Source organism: Meles meles, chromosome 5 (genome assembly GCF_922984935.1).
Source record: "Meles meles chromosome 5, mMelMel3.1 paternal haplotype, whole genome shotgun sequence".
NCBI classification, from domain to species: domain Eukaryota; kingdom Metazoa; phylum Chordata; class Mammalia; order Carnivora; family Mustelidae; genus Meles; species Meles meles.
In genome coordinates, this window is record NC_060070.1 from 29,479,232 (window position 1) to 29,489,059 (window position 9,828).

The following is a 9,828-nucleotide window of genomic DNA, read 5'->3' on the forward strand; positions in this document are numbered from 1 at the left end:
CATATCAGGGAGATCATATGACAGTTGTCTTTCTCCGATTGACTTATTTCACTAAGCATGATACGCTCTAGTTCCATCCACGTCGTCGCAAATGGCAAGATTTCATTTCTTTTGATGGCTGCATAGTATTCCATTGTGTATATATACCACATCTTCTTTATCCATTCATCTGTTGATGGACATCTAGGTTCTTTCCATAGTCTGGCTATTGTAGACATTGCTGCTATAAACATTCGGGTACACGTGCCCCTTCGGATCACTATGTTTGTATCTTTAGGGTAAATACCCAGTAGTGCAATTGCTGGGTCATAGGGTAGTTCTATTTTCAACATTTTGAGGAACCTCCATGCTGTTTTCCAGAGTGGTTGGACCAGCTTGCATTCCCACCAACAGTGGAGGAGGGTTCCCCTTTCTCCACATCCTCTCCAGCATCTGTCATTTCCTGACTTGTTAATTTTAGCCATTCTGACTGGTGTGAGGTGATATCTCATTGTGGTTTTGATTTGTATTTCCCGGATGCCGAGTGACGTGGAGCACTTTTTCATGTGTCTGTTGGCCATCTGGATGTCTTCTTTGCAGAAATGTCTGTTCATGTCCTCTGCCCATTTCTTGATTGGATTGTTTGTTCTTTGGGTGTTGAGTTTGCTAAGTTCCTTATAGATTTTGGATACTAGCCCTTTATCTGATATGTCGTTTGCAAATATCTTCTCCCATTCTGTCAGCTGTCTTTTGGTTTTGTTAACTGTTTCCTTTGTTGTGCAAAAGCTTTTGATCTTGATGAAATCCCAAAGTGTAGGGATAGAGGGCACATACCTCAATATTATCAAAGCCATCTATGAAAAACCCACTGCAAATATCATTCTCAATGGAGAAAAACTGAAAGCTTTTCCATTAAGGCCAGGAACACGGCAGGGATGTCCATTATCACCACTGCTATTCAACATAGTATTAGAAGTCCTAGCCTCAGCAATCAGACAACAAAAAGAAATTAAATGCATCCAAATTGGTAAAGAAGAAGTCAAACTATCACTCTTCGCAGATGATATGATACTATATGTGGAAAACCCAAAAGACTCCACTCCAAAACTGCTAGAACTTGTACAGGAATTCAGTAAAGTGTCAGGATATAAAATCAATGCACAGAAATCAGTTGCATTTCTGTACACCAACAACAAGACTGAAGAAAGAGAAATTAAGGAGTCAATCCCATTCACAATTGTACCCAAAACTATAAGATACCTAGGAATAAACCTAACCAAAGAGACTAAGAATCTATACACAGAAAATTATACTCATGAAAGAAATTGAGGAAGACACAAAAAAATGGAAAAATGTTCCATGCTCCTGGATTGGAAGAATAAATATTGTGAAAATGTCTATGCTACCTAAAGCAATCTACACATTTAATGCAATCCCTATCAAAATACCATCCATTTTTTTCAAAGAAATGGAACAAATAATCCTAAAATTTATATGGAACCAGAAAAGACCTCGAATAGCCAAAGGAATATTGAAGAACAAAGTCAAAGTTGGTGGCATCACAATTCCGGACTTCAAGCTCTATTACAAAGCTGTCATCATCAAGACAGCATGGTACTGGCACAAAAACAGACACATAGACCAGTGGAACAGAATAGAGAGCCCAGAAATCGACCCTCAACTCTATGGCCAACTCATCTTCGACAAAGCAGGAAAGAATGTCCAATGGAAAAAAGACAGCCTCTTCAATAAATGGTGCTGGGAAAATTGGACAGCCACATGCAGAAAAATGAAATTGGACCACTTCCTTACACCACACACGAAAACAGACTCCAAATGGATGAAGGACCTCAATGTGAGAAAGGAATCCATCAAAATCCTTGAGGAGAACGCAGGCAGCAACCTCTTCGACCTCAGCCGCAGCAACATCTTCCTAGGAACAACGGCAAAGGCAAGGAAAGCAAGGGCGAAAATAAGCCATATTTTTTGATGTGGTAAATACTATTAATTTTTTGAAATACACTGATTAAATGAAATGTCAACTCATTATTTCCTAAGTTGTATTTATCTTATGGCAATGATTCAATTATTCACACTTCCTGTGAATTACTTTTTATGCCTTATATTTTTTACTTATTTAAATCAGTGCATTAGGTAATAGACTTTACAATTATGTATGTATGTATATATATGTACATGTATAAACACACAAACAAGCATATCATACTTTAAAGTTATCAAAAATAATCCAATCTTGAATTCACTTCTATTAATCTCCAAACAATACTGTAAGATTTTTGGAAATAAAAATTAACCCCTTTGTGTCTCTCTCTTCTTCTCTATAAAAGATTAAATAAATTAATATATTCAACCCACTTATAATACAGTTTGGCAGAGCAGAAGCATTTCATAAATTTTAATAACAAAATAATATTAAATACTTTACCATCATTAGCAGTAACATCTTTCTTCATTGGCTTGGCTCTTTGGAAAAAAAAAAAAAATATATATATATATATATATATCTTGACTCTGTGCATATGCAGTTCCCCTAAAACAGTTTTTATTTTTAAAAATATAGGCCAACTCGTTTAGGGAGACAAACCATAAATGACTCTTAATCTCACAAAACAAACTGGGGGTTGCTGGGGGGAGGTGGGATTGGGGAGGGGGAGGGGGCTATGGACACTGGGGAGGTGAGGCGAACCATAAGAGACTATGGACTCTGAAAAACAACCTGAGGGTTTTGAAGGGTCAGGGGTGGGAGGCTGGGGGAACAGGTGGTGGGTAATAGGGAGGGCACGTTTTGCATGGAGCACTGGGTGTTGTGCAAAAACAATAAATACTGTTATGCTGAAAAAAATAAATAAAATGGGAAAAAAATAAAAAAATAAAAAAAAAAAGAAAGGACAATTCCAAAAAAAAAAAAATATAGGCCAACTTATTACTATTTAATTTACTGGCATCTAGATTTTGAGTCTTCAAAGACTTTACCATCGCAACTAAATGTGTCCTCTCTTTTATGTTAAAAATATAATTTGTTTTCTAATAAATATTTACATTTCATTTTGTCTAGACTGTACATTTATTAAAAAGTATAAAATATCAGTCTACTTCTTTCTTTAAATTATTACCCAGTTGTCTCAGTACCTTTTATTTCTTCAGAAAAAGGACAGTTGACAGGACTTTAAAAATTTCTTTATAAAAAATTATACAGTTGTAAAAGCATTTTGTATGATGTTGGAAACCCCAGTTTAAATTAATGGCAAACTAAAGCACTGCAACTTAAATTTTACTGTAACCAATAGAATAGACAATATATTTTTTAAAGATTTTATTTATTTATTTGACACAGAGAGAGAGATCACAAGTAAGCAGAGGAAGGCAGAGAGAGAGAGAGAAGTAGGCTCCCTGCTGAGCAGAGAGCCCGATGCGGGGCTCGATCTCAGGACTCTGAGACTGTGACCTGCTTGAGGTGAAGGCAGAAGCTTAACCCACTGAGCCACCCAGGCACCCCGACAATATTTTAAAGTTAAGCTATTTTATTTTTTTATTTGAGTATAGTTGACACACAATGTTACATTTGTTTCAGGTGTACATATAAGTGATTCAGCATCTCTATACATTATGTTATGCTCACCACATGTGTAGTTACCATCTGTTACCACACAACACTACTACCATATCATTGACTATATTACTTATTCTCTAACTTCCTTTCACTCATTTTGTCCATCCTTCCACCTGTACTCCCTCTGGCAACTATAATTTTGTTCTCTGTATTCATTCCTGTAATCCTGTTTTTTGTTTGTTTCTTCATTTGTTTTATATATTCCACATATGAGTGAAATCATATGGTATTTGTTTCTCTCAGTCTGACTTATTTCACTTAGCGTTACAGCTATGTTGTTGCAAATGGCAAGATCTCATCAGTTTTGTGACTGGATAATGACCCATTGTATAAATATAGCATATCTTCTTTATCCATTCATCTATCAATGGGCAATTAGGTTCCTCCCATTATCTTGGCTAATATAAATAATGCTGCAATAAACGTAGGGGCCCACGTATCTTTTTGAATTCATGTTTTCATTTTCTTTGGGTAAATACCCAGTGGTGGAATTACTGGCTCTCTATATTTCATTTTTTGAGGAAGCTTCATGCTGCTTTCTATAGTGGCCATACCAATTTACAATCTATGGACTCAATGCAATCCCTATCAAAATACTAGTATTTTCCACAGAACTAAAACAAATAATACTAAAACTTGTAAGGAACCATGAAAGACAATAAAGAACAAAAGAAATCTTGAGAGAGAACAAGGTTGGAGTTATCACAATTCCAGATTTCAATATATAAAACAAAGCATTAATTTGAAAACATATACGTACCTCTATATTTATTGAAGCATTATTTACAATAGCCAATATATGGAAGCAATTCAAGTGTCCATCCATAGATGAATGGATAAAGAAAATACACACACACACACACACAACGGAATACAACTCAGCTATAAAAAAGAATGAAATTTTGCTATTTGTAACAACATAGATGGACCTAGGACTTAGGATATGTAAGGCTAAGTGAAATACATCAGACAGAGAAGGACGAATACCATAAGATTACACTCATATGTGGTATTAAAGAAACAAAAGAAATGAACAAAGGGAAAAAAAAAGAGACAAACATAAAGCAGATAATACAAAGAACAGACTAGCAATGCCAGACTGGAGGTGCATTGTAGGAAAGTGGTGAAATAAATAAAAGAGATTAAGAGTACACTAACCATGATGAGTACTGAGTAATGTACAGAATTATTGAATTTTTTTAATAGGCTCAATGCTCAACATGGGGCTTGAACATATGACCTTGAAATTGAGTCACATGCTCTACTGACTGAGCCAGCCAGGCACCCCTAGAATTATTGAATCATTATAATATACAACTGAAACTAATCTAAAACTATAGGTTAATTATACTTCAATAAAAATCGCAATATGTTACTGACACAAAAACAGACACGCAGATGAATGAAACAGAAGAGAGGGCCCAGAAATAAACCCATGCTTATAATGTAGGAGTCAAGAGACTACAATAGGGACAACAGTCTCTTCAATAAATGGTGCTGGGAAAACATGACAGCTACATGTAAAATAATGAAACTGGACCACTTTCTGATGCCATACATAAAAATAAACTCAAAATTGATTAAAGACCTAAATGTGAGATCTGAAACCATAAATTCCTAGAAGAGGATCTAGGCAGTGATTTCTCTGACATTGGCCATAGCAACATTTTTCTATATATGCCTCCTAAGGCAAGGGAAACAAAAGCAAAAATATTCTATGGATGCTAGAGGATAATTAAAAGCTTTTGCATATCTAAGAAAATCAACAAATGTATTATATTCCTTATTCACTTATTTTTACATTATCTTTAAATTTTTTTAATAAAGTTATAGTTTTCAGAATAGACATTTTTTTATTTATTTGATAGAGAGAGATATCACAAGTAGGCAGAGAGGCAGGCAGAGAGAGAGAGAAGAAGCAGGCTCCCTGCTGAGCAGAGAGCCCAACACAGGGCTTGATCCCAGGACCCTGAGATCATGATCTGAGCCGATGGAGAGGCTTTAACTCACTGAGCCACCCAGACACCCCCAGAATAGACTTTTTAGAGGTAATTTTCAGATTTATTCCTAGACAATAGATTTCTTACATTATTGTAAATTGTATGATTTAGAAAAGCTTATGTTTGCTGTATAAATAAAATTATGTGTACTCTGTGCACAGTGACCATGATAAATTAATTCAGTAAATTCTAGTAATTCTAGTAAAACATCTGTAGATTCTTCTGGATCTCTACATAATAAACAATCATGCCATCTGTAAATGACAACCTTAATTTGTCCTTTCTGAAACACTTACCTTTTATTTGTTTCTATTGCCTATTGCACTCTTAGAAAAGATTTTTATTTCAATGTTCAATATAGATGATGATAAAAGAAAATTTATTCTCATTTCAGAACTTCAGAGAAATAATTTGATATTTTACCATTAAAATAACATTGCTAAGGTTTTGTCTGTGTATGCACACACGTGTGTATTCTTTATCAGGTTAAGAAAGTAGCATTCATAATTTGAGGAAAATTATCACAAAGGTGCTGAAATTTTATCAAATGACATCCCTGAATATGTTGAGATAATTGTATATTTTCCTTTATTAGGTTAACATGGTAACTCGTGTTGATTATTTGAATGTTAATTTAATCTACAATGCACATAACAAGCCTCACCTACTGTTGAAGTATTAACTTATTATATATCACCAAATTAAATTTTCTCATATTTTCTTTAATATTTTGTGTAAATTTTCTCTAATATTTTGCATGAAAGAGATTTGCCTGTGATTTTCCCACTATACAATGTCCCTCTCCCTGATAGATTTGGCATCAAAACTATGTTGACTTCCAATACATTGTTGGGAAGCAATTGCTGTCTTTCTGTTATGTAGAAGATCCTGTAAAAGATTACTATTTTTTTCTGCCTATATTCAAATTCACAAATAACCCATTGGAATTTCTCTGTGGGAAGACTTTTAAAAAATGTACTAGCATTCAATTTCTCATAAAATATCTGACTATTCAGTTTTTCAATTTTTTTTCTGTCAGCTTTAACTATATTTACCAATCTAATATTTGGTCTTATCTCTATTATATATTTTTACTTCTACGTGTATTTGAACATTGTAAGACAATATGATCATTGATTTTTCCATTAATACACATATTTACCCCAACATTAACCACTTCTGTTGTTTTCTCCATTTTCATCTTTCCATCTTAGATCATTTTCCAATTATATCCATATTAATGACCTTTGGAATATGTCACACACACCTTCATACTCTGTTCTGTTTTTGTGTGTGTTCCATTCTTGTTTTATTCTTCTCTAGACTAATTAGGCTATTATTATTAACCTTTCTTCTAACTAATGAATTTTATTTTGTACTGTGTCCAATATGCTCTTAAATTCGCTGATTTTATAATTTCATGTATTTTACTTTTCATTCTAGAATGTCCATTAGATTCTTTTTGAAACATTCTTGATATTTTTGACTTCTCAATACTTTATACTTCTCACCTCATTATTAAAATACTCCATCTTTTTATCTATTTTGCCCAGCATAGAAGCTTTGGATTTAACTCTTTAGCTTTCCAAATAGCCTCAGAATTCAGCAAAAGTACTAATGTGTAGCAGTATTTTTATTTTGGATTAATACCTGTCTCAAGCTAAAAGCTTGTTCTTTTTTAAAAAAGATTTTATTTATTTATTTATTTGAGAGAGAGAGTAGGGGCAGGGAGGAAGGGAAAAGGGCAATGGGAGGAAACAGACTCCTCTCTGAGCAGGGAACCTGATATGGGTTCCATCCCAGGACCCTGGGATCTTGACCTGAGCTGAAGACAGATGCTTAACCAACTGAACCACCCAGGCATCCCATCTAGGCCATTCTTGAAGGACAACATAGTTTAGCAACTTGTCACCTGAATAAGAGAACTTTACTTTATTTCAAACACAATTAAAACATTTTTAGTCAATAGTATTGGTAAGGCTCTTTTCTTGAAAAGTTCATAGATTTTTTATCAAGTTCTCCCATTTTTCCTATGGTTCAACAGCACCCTTAGACATTTGCATTAAAACATCAAAAACTAATGGTGTACTGTGCAGTGATTAACATAACATAATAAAAAATTAATAATACACTTATTTTATTAGAAGGTTTATTGGATTTTTGTCCATAGAAGTCTTACTATAATTCCATGTTATGATTTAAGATCTAGAATTCCTTGGATTCTTTAATCCTATTAAAAAAACATATTCTAGATTCTATTATCATTTATGTCTGCCTAAAAACTGGCAAGTCCTTCCCTGACTCCATCTCCTTCTTTTATCCTCCAAAACCATCCAATAATAGACAACATCTACTACCTATTTACTATTTTCAAACTCTTCCCTCAGAGGTATAGGCACTTGTGTTTATTACAGCTGGGGTCCACATGCTGAACAATGTGGGTGCTGTTTGTGTGCCTGAAGAGTCCTGCTTCAAGATCTAGATGCTGATTTTCTCAGCAGTCAGGTGTCCCTATGAATTTCCTTTGTCCCATGGTGAAGACTTTGTTGTGAATAAGGTTTTCATTTGTTATTTAAAATGTAAAAATAATTTATAAGTGGCATAACATACTTGGTTATAGTACTTATTTTGAGAACTTGGCAAAGTGATTATTTCTTTTTAAAACAAGAAAAATAACTTTAGTTAGGATCTTTGGAAGTAGAAAATTATCCTTTCTAATGAAGACACAAATAACGTGAGGCATTTCATTTATGTGCAATATGGAATTTTACCATAATAATATAAAATATGTCACATGATAAGAATGGTAGGAACAATATTTAAAAACCTATGTATAATCATTTTTTTGGTTGAAGAAAATATATATTAATAAATTTTATATTGGAAAACCACTCAGTTATTGATAGAGTACTGTACCACTTTTATTTCTCCTTAATGAACCTGCAGTTGGAAGAAAATTCTTACTGGATTTCTCAGGTAAATATTCTGTATAATAGCAACAATAATACTGGCAATAATAACTGTAATTTTTCCTTGAAGAATTATCTTTCTAATTTTTACAAGTCTCCTCCATTTTTTAATCTTAAATTTATTTACTTTGTTCCTAAATTTTAACAATAATTAGAAGACTATTTTAGTTTTTAATTTTTTTTAAAGATTTTTAAATTTATTCATTTGTGAGAGAGAGAGAGAGAGGGAGCATGAGACAGCAGGAGCTAGGGGGAGGAGCAGTGAGAGAAACAGAGAGAAGCAGACTTCCCGCTAAGCACAAAGGCTGATGCGGGGTTGGATCCCAGGACCCTGATATGATCTGAGCCAAAGGCAGATGCTTAACCAACTGAGCCACCCAGGCACCCCAAAAAAACTATCTTAAATCCTTAAACTTTTGGCAATAATTGGAAATGACTTAAATGTATTTGAGTCTTTCTTGTGAAACTAATGAGTCAAAAGTTTGAATCAAATATACATAGAATGGCAACATGGATTGAAAATTTAATGTTGTACTTTGAGGTATAATAATACATAATATTTAGTGAGCACGACTATGTCGGACCTTGCTTTAATCATTCTCTGTGTGTGTGTGATCTCTAATTTTTCCAACAGTCTCCAGAGGCATATGCTTTTATTGTGCCTGTAACACAGAGAAGTAAACTGAGTCAGAAAAAGGTTAACCAATGGAATAATAGTGACACAGCTAGTAAGTAGTGAAGCAAGGATTTAAACCGAGCTGGTCTGAGGGTAGAATACATTCTTTTATCTCCATAATTCATTTCTTGAAAGCTCACAATGTGTCAGACACTCTATTAAGTAGATTATGTATATTATATCATTTAATTCTCATTACCACAACATGAGGTACATATAATTATCCTTATTTTAGAGAGGAGATTACTGAGGCTTAGAGAGTTTCAGTAATTTTTAAAGTGGCTCACATCTATGTAGTGCACAGTTGCGATATAAAACTGTATCTGTTGGATTGGTCTGCTGCTTAATGTAGTAAATGATGCTAATGAACCCTTTGGCATACTTTTCTGAAAAAAAAAAAGAATAATAAGACATTCAATGAAATTTAGCTCATGCTGGAACAGTTAATTTTCTACTATTAGGCAGAAGAAAATCAAGGTGTGTGTACTATTACTTCCTACTGGTTTTTTACTGCAACGCCTACAAACCTGTGAATATGAACATAATCCAAAGCCAAGCAGCATCTTTCCTGTT